This window comes from Nesoenas mayeri (genome assembly GCF_963082525.1).
Source record: "Nesoenas mayeri genome assembly, chromosome: 4".
In the NCBI taxonomy this organism is placed as follows: Eukaryota; Metazoa; Chordata; class Aves; order Columbiformes; family Columbidae; genus Nesoenas; species Nesoenas mayeri.
This window is the reverse complement of record NC_137540.1, coordinates 65,519,104-65,537,221: the sequence shown is the minus strand read 5'-3', so window position 1 is coordinate 65,537,221 and position 18,118 is coordinate 65,519,104. Positions and strand designations below refer to the sequence as shown.

Here is an 18,118-nt window from a genome sequence, read left to right as displayed (position 1 = left end):
TGGTGCAGAGCAGCTGTTCTGCACAGTGAATCTGAATAGGAAGACCTAGAGGAAAAGAATAGCAGAGAATGAAGGAGAGAATCACCAGGAGACAGACGGATATGTCCACTCATTTCTGTGACTACCGAAATTATGATCTCACCTACTGGTTTATGCAATGCAAGGCAATACTCAGTCAAGTCTTTTATAATTTAATATTACCATTAGAATACTACCTTCCATTCAATTACTCTCATATGAAGCCTCATGGTACAATAACTATTCCTTCTATCTATTCATTGTTTAATGGGATGTTCAAAAAGAAACCTTTTTCAAATCTCTTTACACTGAATTTCCTTTAAGACTTGAAATGTTTTAAAAGAGTCTTTGCTCAAGTAAGGCAAGAAAGTTACCAAATAGTAAAAGTGAGAGTATAAAGGCACTGCCATGGCAAGTTAGGTCAGATGAAATCACAAGTTTTTAAGTCCTTATTAGCAAGGGCATACTGGTCATGGGATATAGGCAAGAACCAAGTCCAGAAGGAACTTTATGAAGCAAAGTCCATTTGCCAGAGATAAGCATATCCAAATTTAAAACAACTAGGGAACTGGAATGTTGAAAGCATGTAGAGTAGGCATGTATTTCTATTCTCACGGAAGTCAGAAGTAAAACTACCTTTGATGTCCCAAGGGGAAGCAGAATACACCAGACAGTTTGGAGAACTCCATCCTACATGCATACAATTAACCATGGTTTCCATGTCCCTTAATCTCTGATGACCACAAGTCATGAAAATTACCACCTCAGCTGGAATATCAAAATTTGTTGCACTATGGTTCATTATGAACCGCTAAATATGAACAGGACAGATTAGCTTTCTATAGTCTTTCCCTAATATATTAGAGGAAGCAAAGGATTAAAACATTCTAGCTATCAGCCACATTCAGTTTGAAAGCTCCAGTTTCATTTCCTGATTTCAACAATAACTAAACCTTTGTGACAAGACCACTGTGCTGCTATTAGGACCTTGCAGACATGCATCAACTCATCTTTCTATGCATTCGCTGTCAATTCACTGTCGGCTGCACTGTTTATGAACATTTTCAGAAGGAAATGGATAAGGAACATGGTGCCAGTACAAAATTGCTTAAGAGAGTCATTAATTAAATACGGAAAGGGAGTTCTGGAATTAATAAATCTTTTTTATGGGATAGAGATACTATCTGGGAAGTGGCTGCACTTTGACATCAGAGGACAGAGCAACTCTGTTTGGAACAAAGCTGCAGGACCCGTGAACAGGAGAAGATGGGAAACTCCGGTGTGACAGATGATTCCAAGATTTTCAAATCTGCATCAAGGTATTAAACTGGAACAGAAGTAGTTACTTTTATTAAACATGGCACATTAGTTAACACATGGGACACTAAAGACCAACAATGCCTCAACAGCCATGGAATTGGTAGAAGGAGCTGTAGCAATGTCAGTCTTTCTGTATCAGAGCTGCAATGTTTCAACCTGATCTTGCATATGGACATTATAGGACATACATTTTCAAGGCATTGCCTTCAAAAGACTGGGCATGCAAAGACTAAGCAATAATACAGGTCAATGCTCAGTTATCATACGGCACCAACCTTCTGGAAACTTGACTATTCTCAGCAAAAGCCGGGTTCAGCCACGCATCAGGTCCACGGTCACTACCCGACCCCGACTTTGCCAACCAGGATTTGAGAAAAGCCCGTTGACAAACCTCACAATAGTAAAGGTTTTAGAACAGACTCTGCACCATGTACTTCACACAGCTGAATTTGCTGATATCAGTGGACACATGATGTGCTGTAGGAAAGTTTACACACCGGGACTTTATGATAATTCCTACTTTGGCTACAACAAAGAGTTTTTATGGAATTGAGTAACTAAAGTGAACCAAAAGGAAAACTAACATGCTAAAGAAAGGAAATGTAAGATAGTTGTTCACAAAGCGATGATGGGTGGGGAAGGAAAACAACAAATAAACAAAAACCACACAACCTGATTTATATAATGTATTCAGCTTGACAGCAGACACTTTCTGTGAACTGCTCCATGAAAGTCACCTCTGAAGATACTGCCTACAGAGTAGAAGTTGGAGTGAAATCCAGCTCTTCAAGAGTTAACATAATTCTATGAGAACCAAGTAAATTCTGCTTCTGGCCCCATCTGTGATACATCAGTCTTCATCATCTTTAAGTGGCCTGACCTCTTCCTCCCAGCAGAATGATGAAAGACAGCTACTAAAGCTACTCAATTTCATATCGCAGCTTCTAGGAAAGAGGTAGTTGTCACCCTTTCTGAATAAAAAAACATGAAAAAGAATTACCAGAAAAAGTCACACTCAACCACATCTATAAAAGGGTTCAGAGGCTTTTTCATATCCGGATAACACAGCAACAGGCTTGTCAGGAGAGCAGCAGCACCGTGTGGTGCCACTGAGCACCTTCCAGCCTCTAGTTTGCTGTGGGAAAACTAGGACAAGAAACAGTGAAAGGAAACAAGTCAGGTACAGTCATATTTCTGTTTACTTTGCTGACACCATTCTGGAAGGGCTCTTCTACCCTTCCAACTCCAACACTCACAGGGGTTTCTATAACCATTCTCCTACCATAATTTAGTTTCAAATAATATAAAAATAAGCCCATCAGCCTCTGGGAAGATGACGGAGATTGTCTACCAACAAACAGAATCATGTAATGGCATTCACAGCACACACTCGTAAACCTCTGCTTTCAGGTAATGTCTTACACCATTTCTCCTGTAGACTGTAAGGCTGATATAAAACACATCCCTTGGAAGAGGAGGAAAACAGACGCCACCAAAAGGAAAATGCAAGCACATTTCTATCTCTTAAAATAGGGCCAGAGAAGACCTGAGCTGAAAGTGAAATACATATGGAGGTTCCTCAAGGCAAAATTACTTTTATAGTGACAAGAGGAAAAACCTGAGTAAAAGGATCAATTAGCAACTATTAGTTCTTTAATCTTTTATCATCTCTTCCTTATTTGTTAATCTATTAAAAAAAAAAAAAATCTGTTACATTGTTAATGTGGATTTTTTTTCCTGATACGATATTCACCTCTGGAAAAGATGAAATGAAGCTTGGTCAGTCTGGTATTTCTGCTCAATAATTAATGAAAGCAACTGAAATCGGAGGAGGGGAGGGGAATAAAAAACCAAACAACAACAACTACCAACCAACCACACACACCAAAAACCCCACAGCACACAATCTCCTTCACCCAGGCTGGGGTCGTTACCTAAACTGTTGTTCCTAAGACAGAGAGGCTCGCCTTAACTTAATATTTACACATCGCTACAGTATCAGAGAAATCTTTCAATATTAAATACACAATTCTGACTCATTTCAAGGCACTTCCCGACTGTATGTGCTCACTCCATGAGTTCCATAGCAGAGCTCTCCTTTTGAATGACCACCGTACACAAACATTAATATAGAGTCTATGAACAAGGCGACAGTAATAATGAATTGAAATTTACACCAAATATAATCTCATTAATTGCCTCATCATATCCAAGTTTGACTATTTAAATGCATTAATAAAAAAATACTCTATTTCACAGCATTAAAGATCCTATCTTGGTTAATTTCCTAAGAAAATACCATTCCAGCTTACTACTTCATCTTGATTTTATATATCTTAATTTTAAACACATAGTAGTTGGATTTGGAAAGAAGTTTAATAAAAAGTAAAATAAATTAAAAAATAAAAAAAAATAAAATAAAAAATAAAAAATAAAATAAAAAATAAAATAAAAAATAAAATAAAAAATAAAATAAAAAATAAAATAAAAAATAAAATAAAAAATAAAATAAAAAATAAAATAAAAAATAAAATAAAAAATAAAATAAAAAATAAAATAAAAAATAAAATAAAGGAAACCTGGGCATTGCCCTGAATTGTTGGAGTCTGAAAAGAGTGCTATAGATTTCTACTTGTTTCCCCATGCACTCTGCAAGACAGGACACCAGAGACAGACAGACGGACAGAGGTGACGGTGCAAGCGTGAAGCCCACCAGCCCCAGGCCACCTACCACAGGGCCAGTGTGCCCAACCACAGCCGTCCAGCTCCACAAAGTGTTTCCAACAGGACCCAGCTTGGTTTGTCTCCCACAGCTGGCATGGGACCACCAGATGGGCACAGCTTTTTAACGCAAGATAAACACACATACAGGAGGAGTTATACACAGGTCTCAATGCCTACTTAACTCTGCCAGCCCACTGGGAAAATAACAATACACCAGCTTGGGCTGTATGTAACTAGAATGATATGATTCTAGTCAATGAGAGGATTCCTACACTCCTGATGTCCCAATTTCTTTTTCAAACGAAGCACCATGTGAACAAAGGTACTTCAGACCCCTTTTTGACACTGCTGGGAAACAGAAGGTGAGCTGGGAGCTCTGCCTCCCCTCACAGAGAGGAGCCCAAGTCAAAAGATGTTAAAACCAATGTTTTATCTTTTAGAAGAATTCAGAGGAGACGTTACACCTGTAAATAACAGGAATGCTACCAATTACACAGAGGCTGTATTTTCACCTGCTGACCTGTGCTGTACAGACTTCAGTCCCTGAACAATTTTTTGTAACCCGAGTCACTGGTTTGTTTTGTACAGCTACAGAGGTGATGACTGTACGTGAATACCTTTCCAGAAGCCCTTACACTGCAGTATGAGGTATTTTTAAATATGCAGTAATAGCTCAGAATCAATTACGCATTGAATTAATATCTTTAAGATAAATGGAAGGTATCTTATTAATGTAATAGACTTTGGGTCATATCCTGAAGGTGTTAAAACAAGGCTCAGAAATTTTAATAAAAGCCTAAACACACAGCTTTGTTAAAAAAGTGCCCAACCTGTAGCAATTTCCAATTATTTCATCATAATGAATGGAGCTCTAGAAAGTTCAACATTTTTGGAAAACATCACGGTCCATAACTTAAACTTCTAAACACCGGCTTAATGGCATTTGCAAAGAAAATTCAAACCAATAACTATGTAATTAATTTATGGGATCTGGAGAGTACCACGGGAAGAATTCTACTACAGATCCTTCCTTTACAAACTGGTGGCTGTAATCCACGGAGGCTTTTTAACGCACTAGTTAAAGCACAGAAACACTTACCCCAGGCACTATTCATTATTGTCTCAAGTTCACATTACCGCAAGACGCTCTCAGCCCACAGCCAGGTAATCCCATGTAGCTCAAAACCTCTTACTCTGAGATTTAAGGTAGATTATGTTGCTGGGCTTTCACTGCCTTGCCTCAGATGATGCATGGTAATTTATTAAGCTGTAATAAACTGATTACAAGTCTGAGCCCTAAGTTTCTCCTGAAGGAATGGGCACTTCACCGAGAGTCACAGAGCTACAATCACTTAAGAAGTGATCCCTTACCAACCGTACTGTGTGGGTACTTACATTAAACATCGCTACAGGCGGTTTAAATCAATTTGCTTTACCTTCCAATTAGAGCCATTCTATACTCAGTTGCATCCATACCATAAACAACGTAATTTCAAACTGCTTTACTGAACCCCATGTGGCTGCCCTTAAAAATAAATCTGATTCACGTAGGTTTAATTTCAATAAGCAAACATTCAAATGCAAATTAAATTGATGTGACTGGTTTTAAAACAACATACAGTTGTGCATGGATGAATATGCATCCATTTAAACACATCAATGTCTTTTACCCATTCTTAAATAAAAGCAAATTTCAAACTATATTTAGAAGTACTTAAACTGCTAGATAAACACAGCAGAGCTCTAAATACCCAATTAGTTTCACATAGCTTCTTGGATCTTTAAGGATTAACAGCTATAGTAATTATCAAAGAGTCAAACACCAACTATCCGCATTAGTCTTTAAATTATATTATTTTACATACAACTTTATAGGGGAACCTTCATTATACTAACATAGGAGATGAAAGCTAATCCAGCCAGGAGATGTTGAATTGAATTTTAAAATTCTTTAGGAACTGCCTGTTAGGGATTCGCTGTAAGGTTTGTAAATACCATGCCATTGCATGATTTCAACAGTGCAAGCAGCAAATGTACAATTTTAAATTGGTACACCTGCAAGCAAACCAGGAAAGCTACATATTTTTACAAGAGTCTGTGGATTTCTGCTCCACAAGTACTGAAGATACAGTATAAAGTGATTGGTGTCAAAGCTACTTGTCCATCAACTCACATTTGTTGTTGTTCCAGAAGGAGAAGACTAAACCCAGAGAAAGTGTAGGCAAATCAAACACTTTCACAAGAAACATGAACATCAGCTCTTTTCTAGAACAGCTTTTATCAGCTGCAGAACTGGAAACATGAAGAGAATTTGGAACCGAGAACTCTCTAAGGCTTCTGTGTAAACCATCAAAATGCCGTGCCAGTGGTACCCAGCAGCACTTCAAAACCGGATGCTGCAGTCGGCTCTGCTAAGAAAAGGTCCAGAAGGAAGAAGCTGGAAAGTGAAATGTTTGTTATTTTGCAACACAAATGTCCAGAGTCTAAGCTGAATTTATCTAGTAGCATCCAAACGCTACCAAAGTGTATATATCATATTGTCTTAGGTATATGACAAACTATTTAGAAACAAATCATTGTCATTTAAAAACCCTCCTCAGGTGGAAAGGAAGAATGACAGAAGCCTGCACACAATATAACTAATATATGCCTAATTCTTTTCAGGCTCAAGGCATAAAGTTACAAATTTAGAAAATATTCAGATTTTATAATATTTAAACAAGGTTTTGAGCTGTTAATCTTTTGTACCTAATCTTGTCTCTCCATAAAACCAGGACCATAAGGATGAACAGGAACTGAGCTTACCATGTGCAAAGTATTTTAAATGTTATCTAATCACTAAAGATTATAGAGCAGCACATATTCCATTATGCTAGTCTAGATCCTGGTTGACAGGATACCAAGCAAAGACTGCCTGCTTTATCAGAAAGAGCAGAAGAAAATCTCCTGGCTTTTGGCAGGAGATCAATCCAGAGTTCTTGGAGTAGAAAACTACTTGCAAAGCGACAGCAAGAATCCTAGAGACTGCACATTTAAAACCTGACTTTCTCACCTCTCCAGAATCCAATAAAAAACTGCATGCAAGTAAAATAAGAACCAAAATGTACATGTTATCTAAATAATTTCTATCTTTCCTCAAGCTGTGTGGACATTTAAGTCCATAGTTTGTGACAATACTTCAATACTCCATTAAATTAGAACCCAAAAGGTTAAACCAAAATTAGAGGAATTCAGGAATCCAGGTGGAATCACGCCTGAATCCAGAAGATATTATAATGGCGAGAATATTATACACAGCATGTAGAAAAGGAACAGTTTTCTTTGTAACTGCACAGTCTGTATCTGTCTCTCCAGTGTATGGAGACCTATGAAAAATGTTATTTTTAAGAATTATTCAGGAGCCTGGTTTCAGCACTGTCAGAGTTTGCAAAGTGGATGTCCCAAATTACTGAGCTCCTAAATGCAGTCATTAAAAAAACAGTTAAAAAATACAGAACCTGCGTGTTAGAGGAGTGTAGACACTGCAGTGGCATCAGCAGCAGGGAGCTGCTATTTCCTCCGTCTGCTGCACAACACGTCAGGTAGTCAAGGCACAGGAAAATGAGTATTGATGAATCTATGTAACACTTCCTTGAAGTGATGGCAAGTTAACACACGGGTCCAATCAAAGCTTTCAGCATGCAAAAACAAAATCAAAGCAGGGCCCTTGGGGTACTAAATATAGCTCTAACTCTAAACTTTCTGAGAAATGTAACTGTATGAGAAAATTGATTTATCCTAATACAGAGTGTGGAGCTACATCTTTGGCCACATTTTAACCAATTGTCTCCAGTGTTGTAGTTCATGTCTTTCATTTCTCCTTAAAATGGCTATTACAACAACTACCGTCAATTTGAATCTGGCAGCACAACCCATAGTCTGGTGCTATTAAAAAGAAATACATTAAACAGGATTATATACTATATCACTCTATACACCCTGAGGAACTATGGCCTTATAACTTTGAAAACACTGGAGCACATGCATTTTCAGACATAGACATTCATGAGCGTATGCATGCACTTTGCAATGGCACATGTATGTAATAATGTATTCACACTGTAAGAGGAAAGAACAGCATGAAACAGCGTTTGATCTGTGAGTAAAACAGCTTGACTATGATTATTTTAGCAACAGATCAAGTCAAGGAAAAGTGAATTAAGAACTACATCAAATCCTCAGTGCAGGCACAACAATTTACGCTAGGAAAGCACTACATTAGGTGGCAATTTCATTTAGGAAAAAAATAAATAAACAAAAATAAGAGTAGGTAGAACAGCTCAGGGGGGTTGATGTCACACCCCCGGCTGCAGCACAGGGCAGTTGGCTGTTGCCCCAGCCCAGCACCTTCCCGCCTTCATTTCACAACCTGCACCTCCTGGGCCAAACGCCTGTGGCCTTGGTTTGACATTTCTTCACCACACTTGTGCTATTCTGATAGGCACTGAACTTCTGCTACAGCTGTAGTTGAAGTTTCAGGGCACTAAGCACTTATGATCAGATTATTGATTACAACTGCAAGAGGACCGAGGAGAAGGAAGAGAACAGAAATCAATGACTTAGTGTACCAAGAAAGAACCAATCATTCCGCAAATCTGCTTTCGCTAATTCTGTCACACAACCTCATTTATTACACTTCCACCATTATTTGAATTAACTGTTGCTGTCACAGCAATAATATTCACAATCAGCCTCTCACATTCTGCAACTACCTGGCTTATATTAGAATGAATCTAGTGATACTGCCTGCATCTAATGAACTGGTTTGTAGTTTAATTATAGTGCTTACCAGATAATTTATTAGACAGCAATAAAGTTTAGAACTACTTCTCATGCAATACTGCTGCATTATCAGGAGATGTACGCATGAAGCCGTATTACACGATTATACAAGTGTAAATCTTGAGCAACTCTACTGAAGTCAATAGTTATTTTAAATTGATATGCAGCTACTTTCATTTGAAATTCTGTAATAAAGAGAAGAGTTTTATTCCATGTATGTGCATTACTTATAGCACTCCAGGTGGTAACTTTGATAATGACATAGAGCATTTTTGTACTGCTGAAATAAATGGCAATTCTGTTACAGAAAGTGGTTTTATAATAAGGAAGGAAATCAACTAAATGTTTAGTGCAAGAAGCAGCATTCACACAATTCCTGGTATGCAGTAAAATGTGATTAACTAACAAGGAGAACCTCTCTCCAAGTAGATTTAATTTGCCTTAAAACCAACTCAGTGAAATCTTAGCAATCAAGCACAAAAATCTGACTTTGAGATCAATTAAATTATTACCAAAGCTAACAATAAAAAAATGGTTGATTTTTGCATACAGATAGAAATAAATACAAACAATAAAACAGAAAGAAAAACTGTAACAAAAAACATATTATTTATCAGATTGCAATACAATGCGGTTTAGTTCTAAGGCTAAGCAGGACCTAAACTCTAATGTTTTTACAGTCTGCACCTGGACAAACTCAACACTAACAGATAAAACTCAATTCTTTTATTTAGAATAGTGGTGGAATACTATAGCTGCTTTTATCATGTATAAGCATACAGCTTGCAGTCTTGCAGTCTTTCCCATGCCTGCCATCTAACTAAGCAGTGGCATTAAATACTGAAGACTGTGATTCTGATTGTATCCCAGTGGTGTAAACTGAACAGGGAACTGCTGCATAAACAAGTAGCCTTGGACTACCCTCTTTGGGATGTCTGGATTGGGAACACCACAGAAAGCCTGATCCACTTCCCTATCAGGTCTCCTTTGAGTAAAATGGGGGTCAGAATACCAATGGTTAACTTACATTGCAGGTATTTGGGGAGACCAACTTCTGCATGATTTTTAAATAACTCCAACCTGTTCAATTGCAGACCCAGTCATATAAAAGACTCATATTTTCAGAAATTTTGCAAAATATGGGTTCTGCTCCTGGGGATCGAGCTCTTTAGCAAATACAGAATATATAAGTCCAAATCAATGAATTTCCCCATGCCTATATCCCCTATTTGCAAAGGGAGATACTAACAGTTCCTTCACCTACTGCTAATATGTGTATATTTAGGCTGCAAACCTATTCAATCACAATAGTATCTGTAACAGGCAAGGCACTAATTTATGGGGGAATAGGTAGATGCCACCAGTATAAAAATAACTAATCACAAAAACAGTAAAACAGGTTCTTCTGAATGCTGGTTGGCATTTTCTAACATTGCAAAACCACAATAAAATGCACTAATTCTAAATTTAGGAAGCGTGAAATGCCTGGACTTTTAAAAAACATTGCACATTCTTTCCCATGACTTGCTTTTAACTCTCCTCTTCAATTTTTAATGAACAAGAGCCTGTTGGCTTGAACACCCCACGAGATCTCAAAGCCCACAGCAGCTTTTCCATCACATCAGTAACTTCAGCCCAAGCTGCGAAACTTTTGCAGGCAGAATGGACTTTGAAGTAGCGGGAGATCTATGAGAAACATGGTTTTGACCTAAATTTTGAAATTTCAGAAAGGACAAGCTGAAGAAAAATCCAAATGGCATCCAACCTCTGCCCCAATCCTTGAAAATGTTTTATTTCTCAAATACCACCTTTCTCCTCAAACTAGAGTGCCTTCAAATGTTCTGTGTGCCTGACTACACAGCAGCGAAAGAGCAGACCGCTGGTTTAAGGTTCTTACCTCTACACAGATTTTTATTCCATTAATTTTTATTCCAGCATCCTGTATGTGTTGGAAATGGCAGAAAGGCCTTGGACAAAATAGGAGGAAAGAAAAATTACAGAAAAGAGAACTCTAAAATATTTGGTTGGTGGGGGAAAGAAGCATGGAGGTACGCACACGATCACATACACGCACAAAATCAACACTTTTGTTGACATTTCAAAGCTGTAGCTGGTAGGAAACCAGGAAGATTTCTGTCCTGAGGTTTGAAGTCAGGCTACTCAGAGACAGGGGCTCTCTGCCAAGTCAAATGAGAGTTTGGATTTCTGATCTATACAAAAGCTCAGGAGCTGGGCTCAACAGCCGAAGAAGAAATATCTGCCACACGCATCTTCTGTCTGCATATTCACCACGTCAGACTCCCTGCCTCTTTAACCAAATTCCCAAATGCCTTGAATGTAAATGCCATTTGTTGGTGTCATACAGCAATGAAATGAGAATTAATAAAAGGAAAATAGATGAATTAATATAAGTAAAATAGATAAGAAAGAATATAGAGATAGAATAAAGTGTGCAGGAGGGAGGATGGAAAAGTTCATTCTCACCTCTCAGCATCACTCACCCCCATACGCACACTGAAAAAATGGCAAGGACAGCACTCAAACCACTAAAAAAAACCTAATGGAGTGGGTAAAAAAGAAAACAGTGAATTCAGTATTACATGAGTATTAATGACAAGAATATGTCAGCTTTCAAGATAAAAAAGGGAAACAATTCACATTAAGAAACTAGGACAAGGTTTATGCAGCTTTGGGGTTTTTTTGGCACCAGTCTGTTCCACATACCTACAAGTTGTCTTTTAGTTACTTAAATACAAGACATCAGTCACTTTTAATATGTCATATCTATAGATTTTGTATTTCTAGAAGCTTGTTTGGTCAGAATAGTTGGATTTGTCATCATCTAAAACATAAAGCTATGTAGTCATAAATACTTATAGCAGCACCAGAGACCCTTTGTGTGATTATTGGATATAATCTCTATCTTGATTTGAGCCATACTGAATTTAGCTACTTTAATGGTAAGTGCCTTTAGCAGGAGGTCATGCAATAATGTTTCTCAGTCCATAGGGAGAGACTGCAGCTGAACTGAGACAACAGCACCAACACAGTCTTCTGCTTCACTGTTTCATACTTTAAGGAGGCATCATCTTTCACACAGTTTACATGTTAAATATCACGTGAAGATACCACTCATTTGACTGAAAAAATACGCTGCATAAGGCAGGCCTGTGCTACTGGTTTACTAATTTCAGTTTCAGTTACTGAAGATCTCTTCAGAGACTTGGTTGGTTTAATTTAGCCACTAGTATTCTGTTTCATGAGGGAGTGAAAGAGTCAAGCACAAAGCACCCTGTGCTCTTCATGTATCATTATCTGTAAACTCTGGGAGTTCGATAAAAAGACTGTGGCAATCGAACCTGGATACCTCAGCAAATCTGGAAGAGCACCACTGAAGTCAGCACCCCCTTTTCTTCACCAGTTTCGTACATAAGTGCAATGCCATTGATGTGCGTGAGCTTAAGAGAGACACAAGGCAGGGTCTGGACGGCTGTAAGCAAGATGAGGATTGTGGTCACAGTCCCAGCCTGTACGCATTTTTAGTTCTTTATTTTGACAAGTACCCCATCTTACCAATAACGCAAGAAATTCTCCTCTGAAATGGAAAACTAACAAGTGTACTTTTGCAACTGTTCTGTGTACCACAATTTTAAAAACACTAAGAAAACCCAAGGATGTTATTTACTGCCAAACTAACACTGAACAAACACAGGAAAAATGACAGTAGATATGCAATAATTGTTATTTTCTACTCAGACTCTTCATACTAGGGCTTCTGCCAAAAGTTAATTTTCAAAGCTTAAAATTCTTGACAAGCCAAGAGCACTTTGGAGAGTGTTCCTGCTCCTCTGAATACTGGATTATGCTATGTGCATGCAACTGACACTGACAACTAGGGGGAGGAAAAAAAAGGTATTATTTATGCTTGAGTAAAACCAAAATTGTATACAGTAAACATTTCTGACAAGATCAGGACTATTCCTGAACAAGCATCTCATGGAATTGGAGTAGAAAAGAGAGTTCATAGTCAGCTCTTGTACAGAGAGTAGTAGCTGTCCCTAATCCTTCCCAGGGCAGAGGAAAGCATGAGGACCAAAAAGATGTGAAGTCAAATCCCAGCCCCTATGATTTCGAATGAGCCGACATTTCAGCTGTCTGGCACTGAATATGGAAGATTTATTTTATAAGCAAACATTAGGAAGGGCCAGGGCAAAGCAAGTCAAGAAAAGCAGTTTCAGAATGTGGTTGCTGACATTCAACCTCGTGAGTCTGGATGACTCTCCAGGGTCCAAAGGGGTTTCATTGGCCTTGATCATCCAGCTCCTAATGCTTAGAGGACTGTCCTACATAGAGCACTGGTGTAACACAGGTCACTTCTCAGTGAGAAATGGCCCAGTTAATTGCCAGAAGCACTATAAACTCAACAGTCAGAGCCAACCAAAAAGGGATTCTAAGTTGGGCACCATCAGCCAGCAGAATTAAGACCGTTATCAGGTTAAGATGATTTTTGTAACTGTTTCTTCCCAGCAGCTACACCAGTATAACCTGCTGCACAATGCACAGCAGTGGGAAAACAAAGGCTCTGGCTGCAGCAGAACAGTGTGAATGTTACAGGCTGGCCACCACTTCCTAGACAGCAAATGTTTGGGGTTTTAATCCTCATCCATGCTATTCTCACTTAAAATCCCTCTGGGAAAAGGAAGTAGATTTCCCTGTAGGTCTCCACCTTTTGCACTGTGAATGGAAGCATATAAAAAGTTTTACTTATACTTTTAATTTGTAATGGTCCTACATTGCTAGTTGCATGTCAGCCTTAGTAAAAGGTAACACGCAATTTGCGTAAGGTGCCGAGGCTCTGCCCAACTCAGCACAGCACAGATCTCTCACAGACATACATAGTGGGGGCAGCAATTTATTTCAAAACGAGTTAAGTGACGATTTGCTTGTTTGTCTTCATGACCTTTACCTCTGTCCTACTCATTCCCGGCGAATTAATCTCACACTGAGTAACCATATGCCTGATTCTTTGGGCACGCATGGAACTACACACACAAGGCAAGGTTGTTAAGCTGTGACTTCAACAGCTGATTTAATTTCCTTAACTCACACACGCACAATGCACAAACCTAGATTTGAGAAGAGGAATGAGATGGCACAAATAAGGTCAATCATAGCAAAAACTGGGAATTATTCCAAGTCGGGATATTTTGAGTTAGGTACAAGTGCTAAGTTCAGACCTCAGGCTGCCACAAGCCCTGGGGCAACACTTTGCCTCACTGTGTGTTGATGGACCGAACAGTTAAATGAACTGCATGTAAGAGGACACACAGCTGTGTAAGTCTGCATCCTCTGGGCATAGAGTGCTTACAGCAGTAAACATCTGGAATAAAATACAGGTGCCCAAAGTACACATGAGGAATGAGCTATACCCTTGTTTGACCTGAGACACTATTCAGTGCAACTGAAGATCACAGAGTTCCGCTTTCCCCAAGCAAGGAACACATTGACTTGGACAGTGTTATTCAGCATGTCATAGTACTCATTACGTGTAAATCTAGAGTAATTCTACTAGAGATGCTGGAATAACACCAGTTGAGAAAAGGTAAGATTTAGAAGAGAATTAGGCAAACAGTCCCTTGCTTTGTTTTGCATGGACTAATTAACAATAACTGCAAACCACACTAATGAAGCAGGTTTCATCTAACGTAAGCAGCAAAAAACAACCTCCTAAGCAATTCCCTGTCTAAACATTAGGTCTTCCTGAAACTTAAAAATGCATTCCATACCAATTTATTTTAATTACGCATAAGCAACGGGGAGAAAACCACTCACATCTTAGTCATTTAAGCCTAAATTTCACTAGTACACAGATGAGTTACAAAGACCACCATAACATGGTTCAGAATGGAAATGCTGACAAGCTGTTGAATCTAACGATGCAATAGAGAGATTAAATTTACCTCAGAAACCATTCAAATCTGGACAGAGACAGATGGAGAAAGTATATCAAATGTTGGCATTTCAGGGGGAAAATTTGAAATAGTGAAAACATAATTACAAAACCAATTTAGGCAACATAAAATCTACTAAGGTCTGAATCCTCTAGTCCACAGAAGTCTCAAATGCACCTGCTCGAAGATCAATGCTCCAATTTAATTGTGCAGATATTCTGAATATGAATATTACAAAAGTAATAGATTTTCTCCCAGTCGCTTCATACCCCATGAAAAGAGAGCTGAGCCTCATTGTCCAACCGCAGGACCTGGCTTTGAATCCTGGCTCTGACTCCACTCCTTTCTGAGACTCTGGGAAAATCATTTAACTCCTTATGGGCCAGTATTAATGCTGACTAACCCTGCACAAATCCTCTGATATAGCAAGATTTAATTAATGAACTCTTTTGGAGCATGCAATTTAACGTGATGCTGCCTTCCTCTCGTCCACTGCAACAGCAAATATCAGCCACTAAAAGGTGTCCTGTCTCCTGCCAGGAGGGAGCCTTGAGCAGGCCCAGTGTCACCATCTCAGCTCTACCCAACGCCCCTTCCTCTGTCCTTGGGAAGACCCAGACCCTGGCAGACAGCACGTCACCCTGGCTGCTCCATCACGCTGCTGCTCCACACGGGTACAAGTTTGGGCAAACCAGGAGCTGGAGCCACCTGCAGCTGAGCCTAGCATAAGCCAGGCTGCTCTTCTTGGTCAAACATTGTACTGAGAAAAACTCAGATAAATTAGTTGTCTCAATCTCCCCCTTTTACAATGTGAACCTTTAATTATTTTTCTTTATCCACTGGACAACTATGAAGCCGTGTTATTTAACAAATGGGAACTGCATATCCTAGCCAACAAATCTGTAATACTACCCTGGTTCTTGTCACTGTATTCAAAGCGACAGAGAACTAAGAAAAAATGAGCAAAATTCTTCTCCCCTTTGCATTCCTTCAGCTACTATGAATATTAGCTGTGCATATCCTTAAATAACTTCATTCCAACTCTTCAGTCATCTGCATATGATTGAAGTGAAACCTTCCTGCTCACACGCAACAGCCTCTTCTGCTTAGAGGATGTTCACCCTCTCAGTACCTTTTATGTTCATGCTGCTGACAACTCATTAACTAATGAGTTACAGCAGCTACATGTGACTCTTCCACCTATTCTTTGCCTGCCACTCAAGGATGTGGCCTGCACATCACATTTCTGCAGGGACAGAAAGGCCAGCAACACCACATCTAACTCCACATAACATTAAAACCAGGTGAAAAATGTACCTCCTCCAGTGCTGACCTCAGGTCTGAGCAGGACACCCTTCATTCATCAGAAAAGAGCTGCCTGCCTCACAGAAATGAGTCTCCTCCTCTCCCTGGGTTTGCAATTAGCATCCTTGGTAAAAGCTACAGAAAAGAGCAGGTACCCTTGGGCTCAAAAATCCATTTTCCCAAATGAAGGTTTTGTCAAGAAGCGGGTTGCAGCAGTATGAGCAATATGTTCTTCGAGCAACAGAGGGGGCATCAAGACACTGCTGTGCATTTGCTGGCTGGTCAGGGATGAGGCAGGAATCAGAACAGAGAGGAGAGAAGCACATGCAGAGGAGCAATGAGGCTGTCCCAGCTGGATGCATTTACCAGCCAACACATGCAGCTGTCACATGGTTCGCAGAAGATGACATGGCAGCCCTGGCTGTACCACATGCTGTACCGGATCATGCGGCTCTTCTGAACTGTCCCCTTGAAGCGGACAGATGAGCCTTTCTCTGCAATGCTTCTGGTTTCTCCAGCTCAGCACGTAGGATGAATCTCACAGCCATAGAGGAGAGAATCACAAAGCTGCCCCAAAATATGTTTCATATACTCTGAATTTAAGACCAGAAGGACTGCTGCAACACCTCATCTGACTTTGCCTCCGATAGAATGGAGTGTCTAAATCCCAGAAATCTTCCAGTTCCTTCCAGTACATCTTTTAGAAAGCCATCCTATGAACCTGGACACCAAGTGATGGAGATCGAGCAGCATTCCTGGTGAGACGTTCCTATAGACAACACACTCCTCTGTTAAAAACCTGTGATTTTACCTCTGCTGGAATTTGTCTTGCTCTGGTTTCCAGCCACTTGTTCCCACCTTGTCTTTTGCACCTGGACTGAAGATCCCTCTACTCTCAAAAATTATTCCCTGTGTGGGTAAATATAGTTGTTGTACCATTCAGAAACATGATAGATGTTCTCACTTCTACCATAATAATTCAACAAGTAGAACTAGTCATTTTTTTTCCAAGTAGGTGTCTGGAGACAAAAAATGACTTGTCTGTAATATAAAACATGGAGGGGACCAAAAAATGATATTGAAAGAGAGGTTTGGAGATTTTGTTCAATTACTATGACTTTCTCCACAGTTGTGTTTTTTCCCCTCCTTTTCCCAGTCTTTCCCCATCCTCTCATTTCCCAGTAGTGAAATCAAAAAGAGGGAGGCAGCTAGATGGAAATGACATTTAAAATGCAAACAACTGTAAATCCAGAAAATTTAAACATTTCTGTTGAAATTTTCAAATTTCAAATTGTGTAGAAACTGAAAGCCCAAATGGTTTCTTTCTCTCTTTGTTTAGGCATCTTTGTATCTTGTCGGGTTACAGTCTCCCATTAAAAATATATTCTTGAAATCAAAATACATGAAAGCGTATTTTTGAAGCAGCATTCTCCTCTGCCACCTGTCCTCAACAATGCTCTTTGCCTCCTCTCTTTTCTTCCATTTTCATTGTTTCTGAGCTTTTACAGTAAGTTCTTTTGTTGTTTTAAGACACAAAGAAAAAATTCAAATGCCTCTGAAGGATAAATGTATATAGAAAAACAATCATGAGCACTATAAATTTATTACTTCTAGTTGTATAATAAGATGACCTTATTTGCAGTATATCATATTGGTTGGCTGTTACATAGTGTCTTTCTGAAATCTGTTAATTCTGCAATGTCATAATAATATCAAATAGTGTAATACATAGCATATATATTATCTCTTCTATTGAAATAACTCCTCATTACAGCATTTCCTAACTCCTACATCCCTATTTGACAAACATTTAAACAATTTTTACCTTGTATTTTTTTGAAGTATGGCTGACAAATGCAGAAGATGAATACTTGCAGGAAAATAGGGGAATACTAATGAGTATACTTTTTATCTATGACACTGCATTTTTCTGTTTCCATTGTTTGCAGTACTAATACAGCCCAGGGAAGACAGTCCTG

General features: G+C 39.0%; 1 protein-coding gene across 1 annotated transcript in view; it reads right to left on the bottom strand.

The window, feature by feature from the left end:
* SORCS2 (sortilin related VPS10 domain containing receptor 2) overlaps positions 1-18,118 on the bottom strand; it is a gene marked incomplete at both ends in the record, with an annotated part of 545,731 nt that overhangs the window by 425,363 nt on the left and 102,250 nt on the right. The window lies entirely within an intron of this gene.